A 22,160-nucleotide genomic window follows, 5' to 3' on the forward strand; every position below is an offset into this window, starting at 1 on the left:
CCAGACAGCAAGGAAAAGTCCTTTCACACAAAGTACTGCTAATATACACAAGTGCATGATCATGCACGGAGCAACCTGCCTGAGCACCTCAACCTAAATCATTCCATATTAATCAACGCTTCTACCCTCTGAGTATTCAGATTAGAATGTGATGGCTGCTCAAAGAGTTCAATGTGCAGAGATAGCCCTGTCATGAGTCAAGGTGAGATGGGCCCCTTGGCCGATTGTGGGTGCTGTTACTGGGGAGCAGAATGGAAAATAGACCAATCTGACTTGTGAAGCACAATCCATTGGGAAGTTCTCTTACGCAATGAATGGGAGCTGTGCAAGGCAGTTACTGTGCTCATGGTCAGCTCCTGTTCATTTCAGAGGGGCTTTTGCAGAACTTCCCAGTGGATTGGCCTCATGTCAATTAGTCAGAGGGAGAGCCAATTGGCTTTTCTGCTTCAGAAACCACATTGTGTTGGGCTGGCTCACATACACACAAGGAAACACACACAGACACAACACATATGCACACTAATGCCTTTCAGCCTCAGCCCTCCCAAGTACACAGTCCTTGTTTCCCATTCACAACCCCCTCAGTGACCTTCTCCTTCACCTCATCCCTCACTGGTTCTGCTTGACCCAGCCCACCCCCCTTACCATCCAAGGCCCCCCTCTTTATTTAACCTTTTCATATTTTCTGTCCCTTGATAAAACAAACAACCAGGAAGCAGGAGAATTAATGAAGTTAGTGACAGGCCTTGTCAAAAGCCCTCTTAATGCGGGCTGGGAGTAGGGGGAGGGGGAGTAGGGAATGGGCTGCCAGGATGGGGGTCTGATGACAGGCCCTGATCAAAGAAACTGGAAATGTTTGCATGAGCAATGGCAGTCTTCCCACTTGTACACCATGACAGCTTCTCCCCATATAAGGGAAGATCTTTAGACCACCCCCTAGTATTAGAGCCAACATCTCTGGGGGGATCCTTTCTAACTAAAACTATCAAACCAATTTAATAATTATAAATTGATTGGTCACCTGTCTTTTAACCTATTCATGGATTAATTGATTGATTAAATTTATTGCCAGAATATTGCCAAGACCTCAGATGGAACAACACATAAAATCAAATCGGGGAGGAAGGCCCATAACTCAGTGCTGGAGCACAAGATTTGGAGGATGCAGACCATCTGAGGTTCAGCCCCCCAACATCTCCAGTTAAAAGAATCTCAGAACTGCCACCAGCCAGAGCACAAAGCAAAAGGCCACCAAACAGACTAATTCTCTGGCTCAGTATTAAGAGCTTTATATGTAGATTTTAAAAAATGCTGCCACTTTAATTTAGAAAGGAAGGATAACTTCAGTTTTTCCTTTAAATTCCCTGTTACAATAACACCTAAAAGGTACTAAAACAGCAACAAGTGGCATCTTAATTCTCAACTTCACTGATTAAAACTTGCCCTTACAGTTGATTCATTGATGGCAGGGGTGGGGAAACTCTGGCCCAAGAGTTAAAGTTGACCCTTCAGGCCTCCCTGTTTGGCTCACAAGGCTGTACTGGGAAAGACATGCTCACTTGATGTCACACATACATGATGTCAGGTGTGGGGCAGTTAAGGGCAGGGCTTCAAAGTGGGCTCCTGATGCCTCCTTTGCTGGAACAAGACATGCTCCCAACCACCCATCAGCTGATTGGCTGTAGGAGTGTGCCTTATTCAAGGAGGGGGAAGCAAATGGAAATCACTTCTCCCTCCCAGCATGCTCTTTGAAGCCACCACATGACATCATTCCACTCCTGATGTCTTGCAAAACAAAGTGCTGGCAATGCGCCTTGCACTGTGGTTCCCAAGCTTTTGATAGGTGGGTGGAGCAACCCACCCGTCAATCATGTAATATGATAATGACATTATGTGATTGACATTTGGGTTATCCTGCCCACCTGTCAAAGTTGGCCCATAGGATCTGGCCCCCAAAGTAGGGTTGCCATATTCCACTTCCACAAATCCGGGCAGGCTAATATGCATATTATGCAAATTATTTGCACATTATTTGCATATTATGCAAATTATTTGCATGTTAATATTTGGATTGTCCAGTTGTTTTGTTTTTGTGCCTAGGAATTACCACCAAAAACTGGGGAAAGATGTGAGAAATCTTTTTTTAAAAAGCAACATTTTCAGCCTTAAATGCCTAGACTCTAGTTTCCAACACTATGGAATATTTATTGATTGATTAAGAGGATTTATATCCTGCCCTTCTGCTGTTAAAAACAGAGCTCAGCACAGCTTACATATATAATAAAAACACACAATCAATATAAAAACATAATAAAAACACAAAATAGCAACAAACATAAAGTAAGTCAGGGCAGCAGTACGGTTAACCATTACATATACGATATATTTCAGAGATCTGGTGGGTGGAGAAAAACAAGATTATTATTATTATTATTATTATTATTATTATTATTATTATTATTATTATTATTATTTATACCCCGCCATTTTTCCAAAACTGGAACTCATGGCAGCTTCCAGATAAAAAATACAAATAATTAAAAACATACAAAGTCTACATTAAAATAAGATTAAACTATTTCCAATATTAAACCAAGAAGCCAAAATGTTAGGAAAAGGAGTCTTTCATGCCACATGCTCAGTTCTAAATACTGTTGCTGGCTGGGGCTGATGGGAGTTGTAGTTCAAAAAAGTAACTTTTCCAAGCTCTGCTGTTGCAGCAAGTTTTACAAGTTCCTCCAGTATTCCACTGGTGCAGGCACTCAGACATACAAAGTATCTGTATGTTTCTTAGGTTTTATAAAAGCAGAGCTTTGCTTAACTCAAAATTTCTTCTCCCTTTGATAACCACGTCTACACAGGTTCCACCTCCATACTCAAAATGAAACTGGGCCTGGAAGTGTGCAACAACCCCACACATACCTTGCTAATTAGATTATCAATGCCAGGATGTCTGTCTTATCGACTACTCTCCTGCTCCCCCCCTCCCCCGGGCATCATGAAAGACCCAGTCCTGGGCTCAGAAAGAAAATAAATATCTGGTCCTCTTCAAAGTACTCATAAGCCTCTTGTTTTAATTAAAATAATAATTATAAATTCTTGCTCTTATCACTAATGGGAGTTAATTACCTTGCATATGCTGTTGTTGCTTCTATGGCTGTAACGGAGTGAGGTTAAAGATAAGTGAAATGCAAATAGGAAAAAACAACACAAAGGCAGTAATACTTTCCTAAATGTAATACCATACCAACCACAACAAGATTCCTATGAGTAAGGCAGAAAACTCAGCATCCCACAACCAATCAGGATTCATAACCAACAATCCAAACTAAAAAAATCCTAGCAGCCAGTCAGCCAAGGTCACAGAAATCCCCATGCAGCACAACCTGTCAGGCCCAGGATGAGACTCAGGAACCAGACCAGAGGTTGTAAGTAATTCGTGTTTTATTAGGGTAATGTCCAAGCAAAGACTGCGTCTTCTCATGAAGCAATACAGGGATACAGGTCCTGCGGCATTGGGAGAGAGTTGACAGAGCAAGGGTCTGCTTCCCGCCTGTTCTTTAAGAAGGGGCCAAATGGGCGCGCAACCTTTCGCTCCTCCTTAACTGCTCCTCAGGTACTGCCCGCCTTCCCCCCCTTCTCTCCTGTCTTTTCAGCTGTCTACGTGTGCGCGGTGAGGGGGGAAGCATCGGCCCCTCCTCTTCTGAAGTTTCCGATTCCAGTATGGGGGATAGGGGAGGGGCTGATGGTAAACTGCCTGGTAAACTGTCTCGCCGCTTTTCTGCTGTGGGCAGCCCTCCCTCTTGCTCTGAGCTTCGGACAAGGGGAGGTGTGAGAATGTCCAGGGAGGATTCTGAAACTTCAAAGCTCTCAGGCTCCCCGTTGCTAGGCGACCCTATCACTGGCATTTCCTCTGTTTCGTCTTCACTCCAAAGGGGAGAAATTCCTCCCCCTCCCCTCTGCCATCCGTCTGAATCCTCTTCTGCCAACCCCCCGGGACCCCAGCTCTGCCTCTCGACACAACCTGACCTGGGGACTGCAGTTAATGCAGAATGTTGAAGCACAATTGCTGACATGAGTGAGATCCTATCAGCACATTACACCTCTGCTTTGAAATCTGCATTGGTTGCTGATTTGCTACCAGGCCAAGTTCAAGCTGTGCTTTCCATGTTATGGGTGCCACATAGTACTTGTTCTGCTCTTGTAAGAAATCAGTCCTTTTGTGTGGCAGCACCTATGCTTTGGAACTCCTTGCCTATTGACATTAGGCAGACGCCTCTTTTCAGCACCTGCTAAAATCAGTTTTCTTGAGGCAAGCCTCTCCAGGCATGTAGAAGCTATTGTGTTTTTAAATCTGTTTTTAACTCATTGTTGGTTTTATTATTTTATTATTATTTTTAAGTATCTGTCCTTAACGCTTTTGCCAATAATTTTATTGTTTTAATTCTTTCTGTAAACCGCTTTGAGATTTTTTACAATAAAGCGGTATATAAATGTTGTAAATAAAAATACATAAATAAATGTTGGAGTCACTGTGGCCCTTGAGTCTCTTCCCACTTTTAGGAACCAAGGAATCTGCCTTATACTGATTCATGCCATTTCATACCATGATTTCTTAAATGCAATACCATACCAACCACAACAAGATTCCTATGAGTAAGGCAGAAAACTAAGCATCTCACACCCAGTCAGGATTCCTAACCAAAAACCAAAAATATGATAAATGAAGAAATATTTATATAAGCATGACTATCAAATATATTTATTATTTACACAAACTGTAAAGATATTTATAGTGCAATCCTAGGTTCATTTATTCAGAAACAAGTCCCAGTGTATTCAGTGGGGCTTACTCAAACAGGGACAGAAATACAACCTCAAGTGATAAGCAACTTCATTCACACAACCCAAAATTCCGAATCATGCCACTTTATGCTGTTTTGCAATTGTTTATACTTGTTTTTATGGTTATTGGATTTTAAATGGCTTTATTTCTTGTTGTGAGCTGCCTTGGTTTCCAACCCTACCTCACAGGATTGTTGGAAAGACTCCATACATGCACACACACACACACTGTAGATGTATAAATACATACAGTCCATATAATAGTTTATTGTCAAACCAGTTGGTCATTGCAGAAAAATCAGTATTAGTTTCCTACAGAATAAAAACTGTAATACCTAAGTAAGCCCTGCCTACTTGCTTTAAAATTGGACTGGAGGAGAGAGAGAAAGAGTTAGAACACAAACACAATTCTTTTTTACATTCACTCCAAAGTCCCATTGATTTTCAGCACATTCATAACCATGTCTACTCAAAAGTAAGTCCTATTGAATTCAATGGGATTTACTCTGGGCATATGGGATTAGCATTGCTTTTACAAAAGCAAGTATTGGGAAGGTTTTCAAAACACTGCCCAGGATCTGACTCCTGCACACAAGAGGAAAAAAAACTGAAATGTATATACTTACCCAATTTATGAGATTTTCAGATAAACGGGGGGGGGGGACCACCATTTTCTGGCATTGCAACGAGGTTCTCTAGACACTGCCTCAGGTCAATCAAACTGAAACACAACCCTGGCTTCACTAATTGGCTGCAATCCTGAATGGGCGGGGTTAAAGCTACAAAGTGCTATACAGTACTCTTTAAAGAAAGATTTAACAGTTGGGGGGGCTGACATTTTTATGTATATCTCGAGCACCGGACCACCTAAAAACTTAACTTTTTAAAAAAATTAAAGCTGAGAATCCGGGCCACCTAAAGGGTTAAACGGGCGCTGGGTGGCATGCAAAGAATCCGGGTAAAACCCGGCTAACCGGCCAATATGGCAACCCTACCCCAGAGCCAAACACCTTCCCTACCTCAGTGTATGGATTAAAAGCTGCTTGTCCTGCTTTTTAACACAGGGATGGGGAACTTGTGGTTCTACAGAAGTCATCGGACTCCAAGTCCCATCAGCCCCAGTCAGCATGGCCTATAGTCAGGAATTATGGGAATTGTAGTTCAGCAACAGCTAGAGGGCCTTCCTTTCTCTATAACAGTTCTCAAGAGTTATGGGTGCCTCCGTAGGGGTTGGGTGTAGGCAGGGCTAGCCTTAGGGGTGGGCGAGCTGGATGGTTGCTCGGGGTACTGGCCTCTTGGTTGGTCTTCTGTATCTGTAAAAGTTGTGCAGGGGGAAGGGAGAATGCTACCTTGTGGTTTTTCTCATTACAATGTTGCAAGAACACCTGCACTTGGCTGACTTTCTCTTCTCCTAAAGATACAGGATCTGTCTCAGGCCATGAACCTGGCAACCCTGCTGAGGAGGGAGTGTTGGAGCTCAGGGAGGAGAACTTGTAGCAGGAGCCATTTTGTGTGTGTGCTGAACATAATAAAAAAATACAGGCCTACAACTCCCATGACAGTCATCTTTTGAGAGCCACCCACATCACATGACAGAGACTTCATTGGGAACCTAGAATTGGAGCAGGAGTGTACTGAAAGCAGAGTGGCAAATAAGTGGTAGCTCATTCTGGGCCCTTTTCACAGGCATTGCTGCAAGAAAGTCTGGGAGTAGCAGGGCCTGTTATCCTGCACAAGCCATAAAACTTGGTAACACTACAAAGCTGCAGGACCGCCCCAGTGGTGGAGGGGAGGGAACTGGGACAATTTGCTCCACAGCCCTAAAAAACAAGGGCTCTCTACCATTGGCACCTGCTCACCAGAATTCTTGGCATTTTGTTTAAAGTTTTCATAAAAAGAGCAAATGGTATATTAGAGTGTAAGATGACAATGAATTTCAACATACAAGTGTGACATTTTGGGACCTCTCCCTGGCCATGATGAAGTAAATATTTCACATAGCTGTGTATGAAACAGAATTGATGCTTAAGATGTCTGTAAAATGTATCCTTGGAAGTTGGGAAGGAAAGGGCTTACTTATTAGCTAGGCCTGCAGCACAACTGTAAGGGAGTCTAAACTAATCATAGTAACATAATTGTTTTTCTTTTTCTTGTCTGGGCAGCAACAGAGGTAAGATTGGTCAGGCAGGCTTATAATTTACCCAGGCCAAGTAGCCCTGGTTACAGAGTTTGTTGTAAGGAGAAACGGAACAGGGAAGGAGGGATTCTGTGGCAGAGCAAACAGCCTGTTCTTGTCACAGAAGGAACTCCAGGCCTGTCGAGGAAAATTCAAGGAATTACTGAGTGAACAACAATTTCCAGGCAAGGTGCCACTGGAGAGTAATTTCCTGTGGCAGCACAGGGAAAGGCATAAGAGTGGTGTGAGGCCAGGCCTTAAGGAAGGACTCCTTCCTGAGTAGCGGAAAAGGCAACAGCAGGCCACAACCAGAAGGCCTGTGAGACTGAGCCCTAGGAAGCAGAAAGAAGCTCTGCCAGAAGAGGTTTGGAATTTGGAGGAGGTACTCAGGAGAAGCACATCCTGCTCCCTATTACCTTATTATCCCAAAGTAATTAAAAATAAAGCACATCTATCATTCTGCTTGATCTCAGGGCAAGTAAGAGCAACAGGTGAGAATTCTCACATGTAGTCTAGATATGCAATAATTCTCACATGTTGCCCCAGCATGCATGGGTCCTTGTAGGGGGCATCAGCAGGGCCCCCAACATCACCATAAACCATCTGGGTAGCCCTGCAAAGCTGATCATGGGGGTTGTTACGAAAGGCAGTCCTCACCCAGAGTATTATTTATCTCAGGGCTGGCCCTGGGTGTAGGGAAGGCCTGTTAATCTATTCAGGCAAGTATTTTAAAAAAGGATGTAAAATACTGGAGTATGTCTCCCCCAGCCACAAGTCTAAGTTTATTTCCCAGAAGAGGGATGAGATAGATCTATTCGACTTCCAACCCTCTTGAATTCAGCCAGTCTGCAATCTGATCTCACACCCTCTAAAGGGCATACACAGCATTGCAGTTGTCTAATTCCCACCCTCCAATCATTTGGAATTAACTGGATCTCTTGCACTTTCATTCGGAGATTTATCTGAAGCTTCAGTGTTTAATAGGAAAGTGAAAGGCCAGGGGGGATTAAAAGCTGCTCAGCTCACAGCGATCATGTTCTCCAGTAGGAGTGGGAGGGGCTGTTTCCAGAAATTATCTGGCTGGGGCCAAGCCTTCTGCCCCATCTCCCCCAATAACACACACGCTTGAAGCCAAAAGTCTATTTTTTCCACAAACTTACCTCCCCCCTAATAGTTACAACCTATCCCTTGGAACAGTTCAACTCCTAACTATCCCACACTAATTATGCACCACCATTCACTTGAATACAGACTGTCGCTAATACAGATTAGTTACTGCTCACCTTCATTCAACCACAGTGCTTTCCCCCACAAATCAGAATTTTTTTTTAAAAAAGTAGATTTGCTCTTTTCTTTAGCTGCTTTTTGAATGTGTAGAAGCAAGGAAGTGAGAATGACCATCCGCAACTGAGGCTATGAGGCAGCGCTGTGCTCAAGGCCACACAATGTGCGATGGCAAGCACCCTAATGATATGGCAAACATAGTGCCCCGCTTCTAAACTAAGAGGTGTCAGCATTGAGGGTCATTCCCTCTGCTCTAGTATCTCAGAGGTGTGGGGGCCTGGGTGTCATTACCCAGTAGTGGGTAAAAGGCACTTCACACACCTCCAAAGACACTTGTTTGTTGTTGTCAAAGGAATTCCAGGCAATGACAATGCCTTCTCCAATGTTATCATAACTCTCTCCCTCACTCTACCAAGGCCTTCTTTCACTGCTTCCATGCTCTGCTCCTGTAAACATGAGTTCATGGAAGTTCATGTAAACAGTATTTCTTACATGTGCAAAGAGCTGATGAACCCAAACCATGTCCATTCGGGTTTCTAACTAAGTTCACATAAGGCAGCCTTCCAGACATTGCTGGACTATCCTGACTGTTGGTCATCCTGGCTCAGATTGACAGGGGTTGGAGTCCAACAACATCTGGAGGATCACAAGTTCCCCATCTCTGATGTATTGGGAAGCACTCTGAGCATTCTTTAAGGGCTGTATACAGTTGATTGGTTGGTAGGTTGGATTTCTATGCAACCTTTCAGCTAGAGGGATCCCCAAAGGGGCATACAGTCACACTGGGGCTCCTCCAACATACTACGTTACTCTGAAGGAGTATATTATTTCCTCCTCAGAACTGCCCAGTTCTCATCAGCTCATTGTAGCTCTTCCCAGTGACTTTCACCCCATCAGAACTCATCATATTCTGATGGAGAATTGGGGCTGAAAGACAGCAATTGGCCCACAGAATCATAGAGCTGGAAGAAACCATGGAGGGCCCAAAGGCTTTCTGGGCTTTCATGTGCTCCGCAATTTGGCACCACTGGTAAAATGTTCCTGGTGATGTTCCTGCATGTTCACAGAGTCTATTTTGCAGAAGAATGGGAGATCATTGGGGCCAGCCCAAGATGTTTTGGTCCCTGCAGGCTGCTGCAGATAATCTAAATGCCATTCCCCTCCTTTGAACTGAACAGCAGCTGCCCATGGGCACAGTACATGTTCTCCCTTTCATTTCAACAAGGCTTTCACAGGAGAAAGCCCCAGTGATTGGGCCCACTGTCTACTCTTAATAGTGGCTGCCTGAGGGGTCCACCTCACCTTGCTTCAACATGGCAAGTCCACAATCTGTACTGGTCACAGAAATGGGTTCTTAACTGTGGGATGCTTAATCTGGGCCTCTAGTCAGATCATGCCTTCCCTGCTTTTGTGCCTTGTGTGAAGTTCAATGATCACTAAGCCTTGGTAGGGTGATGCCTTGTGTGGTTTGCCTTGCACGTGTGCCTGCTTCCCCCCCCCCTTTGTTTGGCAGGTGTTGATTTGCAGGCAGTTCCCAGACGAGTTGCATGTTGCCCATTGTGTGCATCTTGGAGCAGGGAACAACCCTCCTCCCTCGCCCCTACTCTACAGGACAGTGCCAATCTGTGGTCTCCATAGCAACTGTGGGCAAAGATGAGCCAATGGGCCTTAAGGACTCTGCCCACTAAACACACACAAAGGATGGGAAGGGAGGTGGGGAGGAGGCAGAGGGGTCAGGATCCTTATAGTTCACCAGAGAATTAACTCCAGGAGAATTGGCTTCTACTCTAACCACTAAACCCCATTCCTTTCCTGGAATTGGACACAGAGCCCTAAGAATCTAAGACATTTTCTTCTCACTAGTCTCAAAAAAAAAAAAAAACCCACAGAGCAGGCCAGCAAGGGCCTCTGCATCCTGGGCTGCTGGACAAGAAGATAAGAAAGATTTGGTCGTCAGTTTTGAGACCAAGAGGTTAACAACCTCTATTTCTGTCCCTCCCTTGTCCTCATTTGCAAAAGAAAACATGCAAATCCCAACAAGGGAGAGGGAGGGGAAAAACATATTTCTCAGGGGGAAATAAGCCTTCCAGCACCAGGGAGAAAGGAATAATATCCCTTAAATCCACCACCACCCCATTCCTATTCCAGAGCTGCCCTTCTTCAGGTTCTATCAGCAACCCCCCAGGCTTATCAGAAAACCTAAAAATAAAAATAAAATCCTGAAACTCACAGACTATGATGAGGATGACATGCATATAATCTCACCTCTTTGGAGCTCACATTGGCAGAGTCCGTAGGGTTCCTCCACCCCTCTGACTCCTCACACCACCTCAAATGATTCTGTAGGTCAGAGGTGGGGAACCCAAAGGCTACATTCCATCATAGACAACCTTCTAGGCCAGCCTTTCCCAACCAGTGTGCCTCCAGATGTTGTTGTACCGCAACTCCCATCAGCCTCAGCCAGCATTGCCAATGGTCAGGAAAGATGAGAATTGTAGTCCAGCAACATCTGGAGGCACACTGGTTGAGAAAGGCTGTTCTAGGCAGTGGTGGCTGGTGGCTCCATGTCAGTGGGGCAGTGGAATCTGCTCCAGGTTTTAGTCCGAAATTTATGAGCTCCTTGAAAGTTCAGACTAAAACCAGGAGTGGATTCCACTGCCCTATTGACATGGAGTCACCAGCTGCCACTGCTTCCAGGAGCCGCATCCCAGTGATGGGCAAGGCCAGAGGCAAAAGTGGACAGACTAACAGATGTGGCTCTTTGCACAAGTAGGCTACATTTCACCTAATGTCAGAGATTTCTATTTTATTTATTTATTTATTTATTTATTTATTTATTACATTTATACCCCACCTTTCTTTTTCATGAAACCCAAGGCGGCTTACAAATGGTTCCCAGGCGGTCTCCTATCTAGGCATTGACTAGACCTGACCCTGCTTAGCTTCAGCAGGGACCTGGCCTTAAGTGCCTTCAGATCACACACACACACACCCCACACACCCTCCATCCAGACAAACAAGAGACACGAGCACAGTTCAAGGACAGGTTCCAGCCAGGCAAAAGCACTGCAGGAGGGTGTGGAGCAGAGCTGGTGAAAGATATGGCTTGGGGAAGGGCCAGAGAGGCACCTTGTGGGCCACATTTGGCCCCAGAGACTGAGGCTCCCCATCTCTGCCTTAGGATGACGAGATGCAAAGAAGCAATGCCGAGCTCCCATACCTTTAATTGCCACGTAGAAGATGGGAGTTTGGCAGATGCAGCTTCTCTCTCAGAGACAAGAAAAAAAACCTGTACCGTCTGAAACTCCCTCTTCTACTCAACTATTACAGCAACAGAAGAGCCCAGCAGACCTTCTTAGCATCTGGTCACCCACACTCTTACCTACGGCTGAGCATGAACCCCCACAGTGGCCTGCTGTTTGGGGTCCCTGTACCTAAATGCATCAGTTCTAGCTATTTTTTTATTATTAGCAAACAAGTTTACTAAATGCCAAATTTTCTGTGCTTTGGATAAAGATCTGGAGAAGATCTTTCTGGGGTTTGTTGGGGTTTGTTTAAAATATGTACACACAGCCTATTATGCAGCTTGGCAGTGCAAGAACTTGTTGGGTTAATGACAGGCAGTTTTTCAGACCAGCCAAGCTGCAGAGAAAGATTGTCAAATATGAAGGCAAGAGCAAATCCCCTCCCCCCCATCCAAACTGAATACTCATTTAGAATCTTGCAATTTTGTGAAGCTATCTTATTTTTGTAAGTAAATAGCAGTGAGCCACCCTCTCCCCTGCAAAGGCCACTTTCCTTCCCACCATCCCCAGAATTACTGGATTGTTGTCAGAGGTGAACACACCATGTTTAATATACTTTTCCCAGAAATTATGAGCATTTGGCCTTCCAGCACCTTTCCAACCCACTTCGCTCCATTCTCTTCCCAGAGCTAAGAATAGACACCAGGTGCCCTGAAACCTCATTTGAATGACCTTGAGTATTCAAAGCAGATTAATAACCCAACTGAACACTTTCAGCATCTTTTACACTCATATAACTGCATCACAATGGACCTTAAAGGGTGGGCCCTCTCCTTCCTCCCCACCCCTCCATTTCTTCGGTGTACATTTATGTGCCTGTCAAGAAGATGTTCTAAATCATAATCAGAGATCACATAATCCGGTATAAAAGTATATCCTTTGGATCTGTGCCTCTGAGGATCCAATGATGCATCATGTATTGAGAGGATGGATAGATTCTCTGTGACACAAAAGTGCTGAAATCAATGTTTCAAAACCCAGAGAATGGATAAACCAAGGCAGTTTTATGACATTATACAGTCCTGTACTGCAAGTACCTGATGGACCTGGACCTGGAATACCACTAACCAAGAGGGATCTACCAGCAGTACTTCTCCATCTGTAAAATGGAGTCATGAATGGCTATGAATTTAACATTAAATAGTATAATTCTAAGGGTCACTTATGGGAGGATGAAGGAAGAGATCCCTGAAGCCATGGAAGGAAGCAAGAGGGCCTCTTTATTCCTTCTTATTTCCAGTGGGAGGGAATTATCGATTTGCACCATTCCAGAGGAATGAGGTTGGGGAAATGAGGGGACTTTGGATGGGGCATATCCACAGCAGTCCAACACACCCTGTTTTCCCCTTCTCTGCTGCTGGAAAATCACTGTAATATAGACAGTGGCAGAGGTTTCCACCTGTGTACCAGGGGACCTCTAGCAGTATATGTATCCCCCTGCCCACAGTCCTCCTCTTCCTCCTCCTCGGGTGGAGTGGCAACTCCGCTGCTTCCAAAGACCCTGCAGGTAGCCTCAAAGTTTGCTCTCTAATACTTGCATGTTTAGCATGGTAAAGAAATAATTAATAACATTATTACAGTTCACTATTAAATGGCACTCCCCACTTTAGGCGCAGTTCACAATTGCAACCAGTGCATTCATAGACCATTAGAATGCTCTTTGTCCAAGGCCGATTGACATGTATGGCAGTGGGTCACATATGGGGTGGGAATAAACTAAAATTCTGAGTGCAGGGCATGTGTACATGTATATGTGTGTGCACGCATGCTCATGTGCACGCGCACGCACACACACCAAACAGAGCACAAAAGCAACAGTTTGCAGTTTGGACATTGGAGGCAGATTCACATGTCCGATGTCTGCGGATGTGGGAGGGCAATTAAAAGTGATGTTCTGGTTGGTCACACACATAACTCCAACCCTGATGTTCCTTCAATTCCAAAAGAGACATAAGACTGCATGAATTCTCTGGAAACCGAGCCTATATTTTGCAACTCATTTGCAAAACATTCTGTCCATACTGGCTTGTTCTCCTTGGGCTGCTGGCCTGGAAACGGCCTCCTGTTTCTGGGAAAAGGGTTCTGTGTGGGAGCTCCTGCTTCCTGGAAGAGACTGATTCATGCTGCTGGCAAAATTGGAGAGACAGGGACCCTCTCTGCCCTCCCTGGTTCAGGCAGAGGGCGAGGCAGCAGAAACTTGGGGGCCGCCCAGCCATCCACTCAACAACACACAACGAAGAAACAACAAGGCGCCGATTGTTTGGGGCCCAGATTCCACAGGAGTGATGGCAACTCAGGGGAGGGGCCCATTCAGAAAGCCAAGGGGGAAACACGCAATGCTGTAGAGACAGATAACCTTCCAGACTGAACACCCCCTTCTCTCAGTCCCCTTACACCCAACCCACGAGACGCTCATGAATAACCCTAAATGGTTGTGGCAGGTGATCTTCCCTGAGGTGGCTTTAAATCCAGTGGATGAGCAAAGGCAGCCTCTGACAAGGTGTCCTGTCCCCAGGACTCCGAGATGTCCTGTCTCCGTGAATGTGACAGCAACACCCACCCCAATGGAACAAGTGTGACACAGCATGTGAAATGCCAGCAACCCTGTTATCCACCAGCAGCTAGAAAGGATGAACTTTTGTCTGGTCAAGCCAATATGGACAAATCAGGCAGTTGCTTGAGGCAAGAGAATCTGAGGGATTCCAGGAAAATCCTCTTAAAAGGAATTACACACACACACACAGAGAGAGAGAGAGAGAGAGAGAGAGAGAGAGAGAGAGAGAGAGCAATACCTTCTGTTCCTTCAAGGAACAAGTCAAGAAGATGCTTGAGGAGGGAACACAATTGCTGGTGCAATATACACCAAAATGGGGTGGTGGTGGAACAGAAGTGCTGACAGACTGGCAGGGGTGGCCACTCTGTGGCTGTCCAGATGATGCTGATCTACAGCCCCCATCAGTCTCAACCAACACAGCTCATGGTCAGGGATGATGAGAGCTGTAGTCCAGCAGCATCTGGACAGCCACAGAGTGGCCACCCTGGAGGAAATGCTGCTGTGTTATACTGGTTGCTGTCCCTCTGCCACTGCTTCCCCCTCTCCCTCTCTGAACACTCTGCTCTTCTCCCTCCCTGCCCACTGCTGTCCCCCTTTAAAAAACAAGTGTGCATAAACACATACTTAGGGGCAGGCTGAATTGCCACTGCTGCCTACACTGCTTACTTTTTTCTCTTTTTAAAAAACCTCTTTCGGTGGTGCATGCTGCAAAGCACTGGCCAGGCTTCAACCCGCCACCATTTTCATGGGCCCGGAGGTGTTTCTGGGGAAATTAAGATGGTGGGCAGCTGGAGCCTGGCGGTCACTGCAGTACTTTGCAGTACCCAATGTGGCTTGCTGCCCCTCTCATCAGCTGCTGCTCACTCTCTGGCACTGCTTGTAGGGTAAGGGGTGGGTTGTGGGGGCCCAGATTTTGGCCCATGTAACAGCACCACTGGGGGCAACATTAGTATTTGCCAAGGACAGCCAATAGTTTGGGCCGACCCTGAAGTTCAGGCCCAGAGTTCAACTCTGCACGAGTTCAGCTCATGGATCCAGAAGTATCTTCCCTGCCTCCTCGAGTCAGGGATTGCCACAAGGAGAGGCAGGATGTGGAGGGTGGTATGCAGACATTACACCTGGTAATAAATTGTTGGGACGATGGGATGGGATGATTTCTGCTCAGGTTCAGAATGATACCTTTATTTGGAGTGAAAAGGAGATCATCTGGACAGAGATAGCCCAAAACATTTTGGCACCTTCCAAGTTATGAATTCCAAAGGGCACTACCTTGATGCACATCCAGACACCTCAGCTAATTAATATGCAGTACGAGACGTACGCCTGTGCAAGATTCATTGAAATGAATAGAAGCTGTGTAAGACTATGGATCTTGTTCATTTCAATGCAACTGGTGCAGGAAACCTTCCCAGTGCCCTGTACCCCATGGGTTAGAGTTGTCCTGTATAATCTGGCTATCTCACGTTTTCTCAAGGCAGAGACCAGCCTTACACATAAGTCAGTAAGAGTCTCACACACATTTTTACTAGTTCCCTGCCCCTACCTAACCATGTGAGTGACTTGCAGCTCACCAACATCCTAGCCACCTCTCTTTTGGTGATCTAAGTTTCCCTGCTTAGTCACCTTTACTGCAGCCCTCAATCGCCAGTGATGACTAAGCAACTGGCTATTTACGAGGGTGGCAAGAACAGCTTTACATTTTCACCTATCCTCTCTGAAGCCCCTTCTATTTCCTTGTGGCTTGCTGCAGTCTGGATCGCACAGCCAGATAGGAGGGGGTTGGGCTGGCAAGTAGATGGTCCAGTCTTTTGGGAAAAGAGGCCTTTCCAACTCTGTCCAACTACAAAACTTAAGAGGATTGAGCACTTGGAAGCTGGGATCCTCTATCCCCTGTTGTCTGTGGAGTTCAAACAAAAGGCCTCACTCCTCTGGCAGATTTTTTGATGGGCACAGAAGAAAGAAACTGGCTTGGATGGCACTGCTGGAAAAAGCACTTTTATCTACAATATGATTCAAGGACTTTAAGGAACAGGAGGAGGGGCATAGGCTGAGAATCCAGCTCTTGCCCCCTCCTCGTCTTGAAGTTTATACCTGCAGGTGCTGGGGGTTGGCACAAAGAGACTCTAGGCAGGCAAATAAAACAGGATAAAAAGATGCAGGGCGATGAGTCACTATGTGTCCAGTTCTAGGGATGGATGTACAGGTGCAGCACTGGGTGGGGCACAGGACTGCATAAGTGCAATGGTTGTGCCCGTCCAGCAGGAGTTCAGGATGAACCCCAGACCTTAAGGTAGCTGGAAATACCAAGAACCCCAGACTTCTCCTCCTCCTCCTCTAAAGAGAAAGAGGTTCTCCATTCCTGTGGCACTGCGAAAAGGAAGGAAGGAGAGATTGAGATCTAAAGCGGATGGAAGAGAGAAGAGCTGGGGCAACAAGGAGGAGGAGAAGTGCTGCAGGCTCAGAGTGTGGGGTATTTGTTAACCCTGGAGGGAGGGGAGACACATCAGGCAACAGGGAGGGTTGTGGGTTAGGAGGACTGAAGGCATCCATACAGCTGGGTAGGGCTGGCCTTGGTATGTCTCTCCATCCTGCCACCAGTTCTATTGACAAGGTGGATTGATGGGGGCCATGCCAGACCATAATTCCCCTGTTGCCTGGCAACATGCTGCTATCCATCCTCTCTCCCCACTGCCGCCCACCTCAGCTCCTGCCTCAGACAGTTCCTCCTGTAAATCAATTGCCACCTGCTGTCCCTCACCCCACCCCGCCGCCCGCCGATCGCCTCCTGTCAGGGCCGGGGGTGGGGTGTGTGTGTGGAAAGAGAGACAGGCTGGGACACCCAGGGTAAGCTGCTGCTGCTGCTGCTGCTTCATAAAAGAGAAAGGTTCTCAATCATTAAGAAAAGGTTGGCACTCGAACTCCTGAGCTAGATAGGGCACAATCCCCCACCCCACGGGATGTTCTCCTGCTCAAGGCTAGTTGAAGTGAAGTGGAGATGCTGTAGGAAAGGACAGTCTAAGATTTATTTATTTATTTATTTATTTATTAGGATATATTTATTACATTGGACTTTGCCCTATGGGCAGGTGGAGAGAGGAAACAGATCTATACACAATGCAGAGAACTAGGCTGTCCTTGGGTGGATTGTTTTAAGATTAGACTTTAGGGGTAGGGGAAGGAAAGAGAATTAGAGGATTGGATGTGGTTTAGGGGGTAGATGCCCAGTATATATCGTACCTGATGTTTTTTCTTACCAGGAATTCAAAAGGCAAATGATTACCCAGATACCAGAATTAGTGTTTTGATGTTAATATTCCTCTGTTGTTATTAGGGTGATGAAAGAGATAATTTAATAGCATCTCACTAATAAGGGTGCCAGCCACTCAGCCAAACAATATTGCAAGCTGCCAAAAAAAGAAAGAAATTCATTGGAAAATTGTTTCCCCTGTCTTTTAAATATCATTAAAACCAGATTTGCTCCACCTGGGATTTGGGATTATTTAACTCCCCAGGATGCTATTCCTAGTCATGTTGATTTACCCAATATTTGGAGACCTGTCTCCCCTAATCTCTCAGGGCAGAAAATGTCATTGATTTCCATTCATTTTCCTAAATTCCCACTTAATTGCTGGAGGTGGAGTTGTTAAACTGACCATGGTTTTGCTGTGTCTGGTAGGAACCCAAGGATTGGGCTCTCCACAGATGCTGTTTTCCATCTCAGATAATTTCTTGGCCAGGAGGGGATTCAGCCCCAAACGTTAGACTTCTGCTGTTTCCTCCTTCCTCCAGATTTTGTTGCAGGACTCCCAGGACTGTTCTCCACTCCATTTTGCAAGCTGATGTGGAACAGCTGGAGTGAGTATCAAAAGATGAACTAACTACCCCTAACAAACCCAATTTGGATCCTCTCTCGGTGCAGTCTCAAAAGAAGGTTGTGGGGGCACAGAGACAATCCATCACAAATGTGAATATTCTGGGTTGCATTTCCCAGTAAGAAATTTCTTCCCGACAGTATCCTCACTTAAGAGGGATTATTTCCCTCCCCTTATTGTAATCCAAGGAGAATCCAGGGAGGGAGGGAGAGCGAAAGATGGGGAGGGTTTAAAGCCTTCCTCTTTCTCTAGGGCAGCCTTTGCCAATATGGTGCCCTCCAGATGTTTCGGACTACAAGTCCCATAACCTGTGCTGGCTGGGCCTCATGAAGGGCACCAGGTTGGTGAAGGAGTCTAACGGGGAAAGTGGTTTCCTGGGATTTTGCTCCTCAAGATGGGGCAAGAGGTCTGAGCTCCGATTGGTCTGGTATCTTGTGCCAAAGATGATGAAGAATGGAGCACGCCCTATTCTCTCAATTAGTAAACAGTGCTTGTTTTTTAAATGGCAAGCTTGCTTTGAAGGCTGCACCCTCTAAAGTCTTTATTTACCTCTGTTCCCAGCTGCAATTATTCAGTGGCAAAGGAACAGCACTCTGCAAATGTTCAAAGGCACTCTCTTTTTTAATGGTTGGCCTATCATCCACCAATGGGTTCTGAAAACAGATTTTGGCTCCGGTCCTGTATGAGGAACATAGGGTGATGCCTTATACTGTGTCAGACCGTTGGTCTATCTAGTGCAGTATAGTCTACTCTGACTGGCAGTGACTCTCCAGGGTTTCAGGCAGCAGGTTTTCATAGTTCTACCTGGAGATGCCAGGGATTGAACCTGGGACCTTCTGCATGCAAGACAGAAGCTCTACCAGTGAGCTACTGTCCTTCCCCAAAGTGCTTGTTTTATCTTTTTATGTACACCGCCCAGAGAGCCTTTGGGCTTAGGGCGGTATATAAATTAAATTAAATAAAATAAAATAAATAAATAAATAGCTAAGTACAAGCAGCGCTTTTGCATGTGCCCACAAACACAACTCACCATAAAGTCCACAGACATCCCAGCAATCCCAGCAAGACAATGACATGCAAAATCCACAGACACATCCCATATATGCATGCAAAAACACCATGACACAAGAATAGTACAACAGGCCCCACCCAGTCCAGGAAATACAGCTTGAGATTAGTAGGAAAGCACCATACACAGGCACAGACCTGTGCAAGCCATCCACATCCCACTCTGTTGTATGCAGCAGTTCATTTTTAAATAGAGAGGTGACTGAGTTCATCTGACACCTCTACACCTCGAATTGCATAGTCAGGGATGGGCCCAAGCCAGGGTGAGCACTTGCTCAAACCAGGACCTGTTGAACACACTGTATATGCAGAGCACAACACCAAGGTCTACCCTGTACAGCAGCCTTCACCAACCTGACACTCTCCAGATGCTTTGGACTACCACTGGCTGGGGCTGATGGGAGTTGTAGTCCAAAACAACTGGAGGGTGCCAGGTTAGTGAAGGCTGCTATACAGAAACACATCCTGGTAAGTCTCTACTTCTAAGAAACACCTCCAAAGACGCTATCCAAACACTGCAGACATATCTGGACACATGGCATCCAGCAAATCTAGACATTTCTGTGTCATGATACAATATGTGATAGACATGCAACTCTTTTCACTTGTGTACACACACACACACACACACACACACACACACACACACACACACACACACACACACACAGCCTCTCTTCCCCCCCAACCAAATGCACACTTCCATATGCATAACCCACTCCTCACACGTTCACTGATATTATATTTAAATAGTCTTTGACTCAAACCATGAATATATTTATGGCTTTGCACCAAAACCCATCAGCAGCCCACCCATCATTCACACATACACACACACTTGTTACATTACCCTGTTGCACATGCCTACAAAGCAGCTCTTCACACACTTATAAACTGATACAACATTGTAAAGACCTCAGGTTCACATCCATTCCCAACACCCAGAGAGAACACAAAAGCAATACCTCTCACACACAACACTCCAAGTGCAAGGGCCCCTTACCACTGCCCCTCCCTATTCTGCATAATACAACCCTCTCTCCCTTCCTCACCCTCTCATGCGCGCACATACACACACATCATACAATCAACATTCCTTCTCTCCAAGTGGTGGTACCCCTTCCCATTATCATTTTTTAAAATGATAACATGTTAAATAATTAACAACTTGCTGCTCTTTAATGGTCGCCGCCCAAAGTCTGCTGCCTGAGGCAGACCATCTTATGCTGCCTAACGGTCATGCTGGCCCTCCATGGATGACAGAAATGGTCCAGCCTTCCGCTTTAGGCCCAGATCCAGCCGCCACACCCTTTTAATACTCTGTCTCTCCAGCCAGAACTCAACATCTTCACCCCACAAGCTGCCCGCAGTTCCCACAGTATCCTCTACAGGACACAATGCTTTCCTTTCTCACACACCTGAGGTCCACAATCTGCATCCTTCCCCCCCCCCCACATACAGGCACACACACACCACGTCCTCCTTAGTCCATACATACACAGAAGTACCCATATCACTCACCAACCTGCTATTCTACCCTCCTCTCTCTCTCTCACACACACTCCTATATATTCTTGGCACAACCCTTCTAGTACACATAGCCCATTCTGAAGATAACCTTGTCTCCTCTTCCTCTCCTGGTGTAACATTCTCCACCCCCATGCAAGCCCACATCCTGACATACAATGGTGCACACGTCTGTATCCCTGACACAGCTCCATCCTTGGCACATATTCTTAACACTCAAGGGGTCCTGATCTCTCTCTCTCTCTCTCTCTCTCTCTCTCTCTCTCTCATACACACACACACACACCTTAGTCCTGCCTCCCCCCCCCAAAAATGTTCCTCTCAGATGACAGAGCTAAAGATGGATTGCACCTACAGGTTTTGATTCCCGTCTTCTCCAGGACATCTCTTGGTTTTCTCCACAGGAGATCCTTACATTCCCACACACGCTGCCACCCCCACAAGAGAGGGATCCCCTTCCCCTACCCTCCAGAGGGTGGGGCTTTTTCACCTCTCAGCCCACTCCCCAATTTCCTCCCCTGAAATAAAACCACACGGACAACCAACCAGCACCTGCACCCTTGAGCCCTGACCCATAGCCACCCCCCGCAACTCTTCCGATAAACAGAGCCGCATCGAAGGCGGGGGGCACCACAAAATCCGTCTCACCGGGTTGCGAGTGTCTGATTCCCTGCGGCCCACGCGGGGACCAATTCACGGGAGCAACGCAATTCTGATTTACACCCCAGATTTAGGTGGGGAAACCCTCCAGATTCTGACAAAGACCGGAGGAGGGACACACCTCCCAACCCAAAGGACATCCCTGATCCATCTTCTTCCCGCCGATCCATCTCCGCGCCCCAGGGCTCTTGCAGAGGCCGGGGGGGGGGAGTCCCCGCTGTAGTCCCTCCTGCCCCCTACCTGAGCCGCGCCCGTTCCTTCGGCTCGCCCCGCAGCCGCTGCTGTTGCCTCGCCGGCTCCTGCTGCTGCTGCTGCAGAGTCTGATCGATGTGACATAATCGGCGGCAGCCGCGGCGGAGTCCCCTCCCTCCGAGCCCCGCCCTGCCCCATCCCTCCACCCTCCGTTCCCGTCTGTGGCTGGGCCCCATAGCTAGAAGAGCGGGGTGGAAATCGGCTTATTGGGGGAGGAAGGGCGGGGGGAGGAACACAGTCTTTCATTCTCAGCTCTTTGAGGAGAGGAGAGAGGCATAGCGGATGTAGCGATGAAAAGCGGGACGCCCGGGTCCCTTCTTCCTAGCCTGGGGAAAGAAAAGTGGGGGCTTATGGGCTCCAACGGGAATAGAAATGGGACCCAGGACTCCTGGGTTTTCTTCTCAGATCTTGGAGAATAAGACAAGGCAGCAAGGAAGTAGTGGAGTTGTAAAAAATAAATATAAAAAAATAGGTGGCAGACAAGACTTCCTCCTCAGCCAGAGTTCTGGGGGAGAGAAAGGAAAAAGGAATTTAGGGGAGGGGGCCTGGATCCTTGAGTTCTGTTTGCTGGATTTGAGTGGGGCTCCTTAAAGGTCACAAGCTCCATACCCTCTAAT

At 46.5% G+C, this 22,160-nt stretch overlaps 1 protein-coding gene across 2 annotated transcripts in view; it reads right to left on the bottom strand.

Moving 5' to 3' along the window:
• Positions 1-21,633, bottom strand: part of L1CAM (L1 cell adhesion molecule) — a 138,516-nt gene extending 116,883 nt beyond the window's left edge. The window contains exon 1 of one of the 2 annotated variants that reach the window (XM_061614255.1): positions 21,532-21,633. The gene's annotated coding sequence lies outside the window, so the exon portion shown is untranslated. Of the gene's footprint in view, positions 1-21,279; positions 21,296-21,531 lie in introns of those variants that run through there. The other variant, XM_061614256.1, reaches the window with a different exon arrangement.
• Positions 21,634-22,160: the final 527 nt, after the last annotated feature.

This window comes from Rhineura floridana, chromosome 3, assembly GCF_030035675.1.
Source record: "Rhineura floridana isolate rRhiFlo1 chromosome 3, rRhiFlo1.hap2, whole genome shotgun sequence".
Taxonomy (NCBI): domain Eukaryota; kingdom Metazoa; phylum Chordata; class Lepidosauria; order Squamata; family Rhineuridae; genus Rhineura; species Rhineura floridana.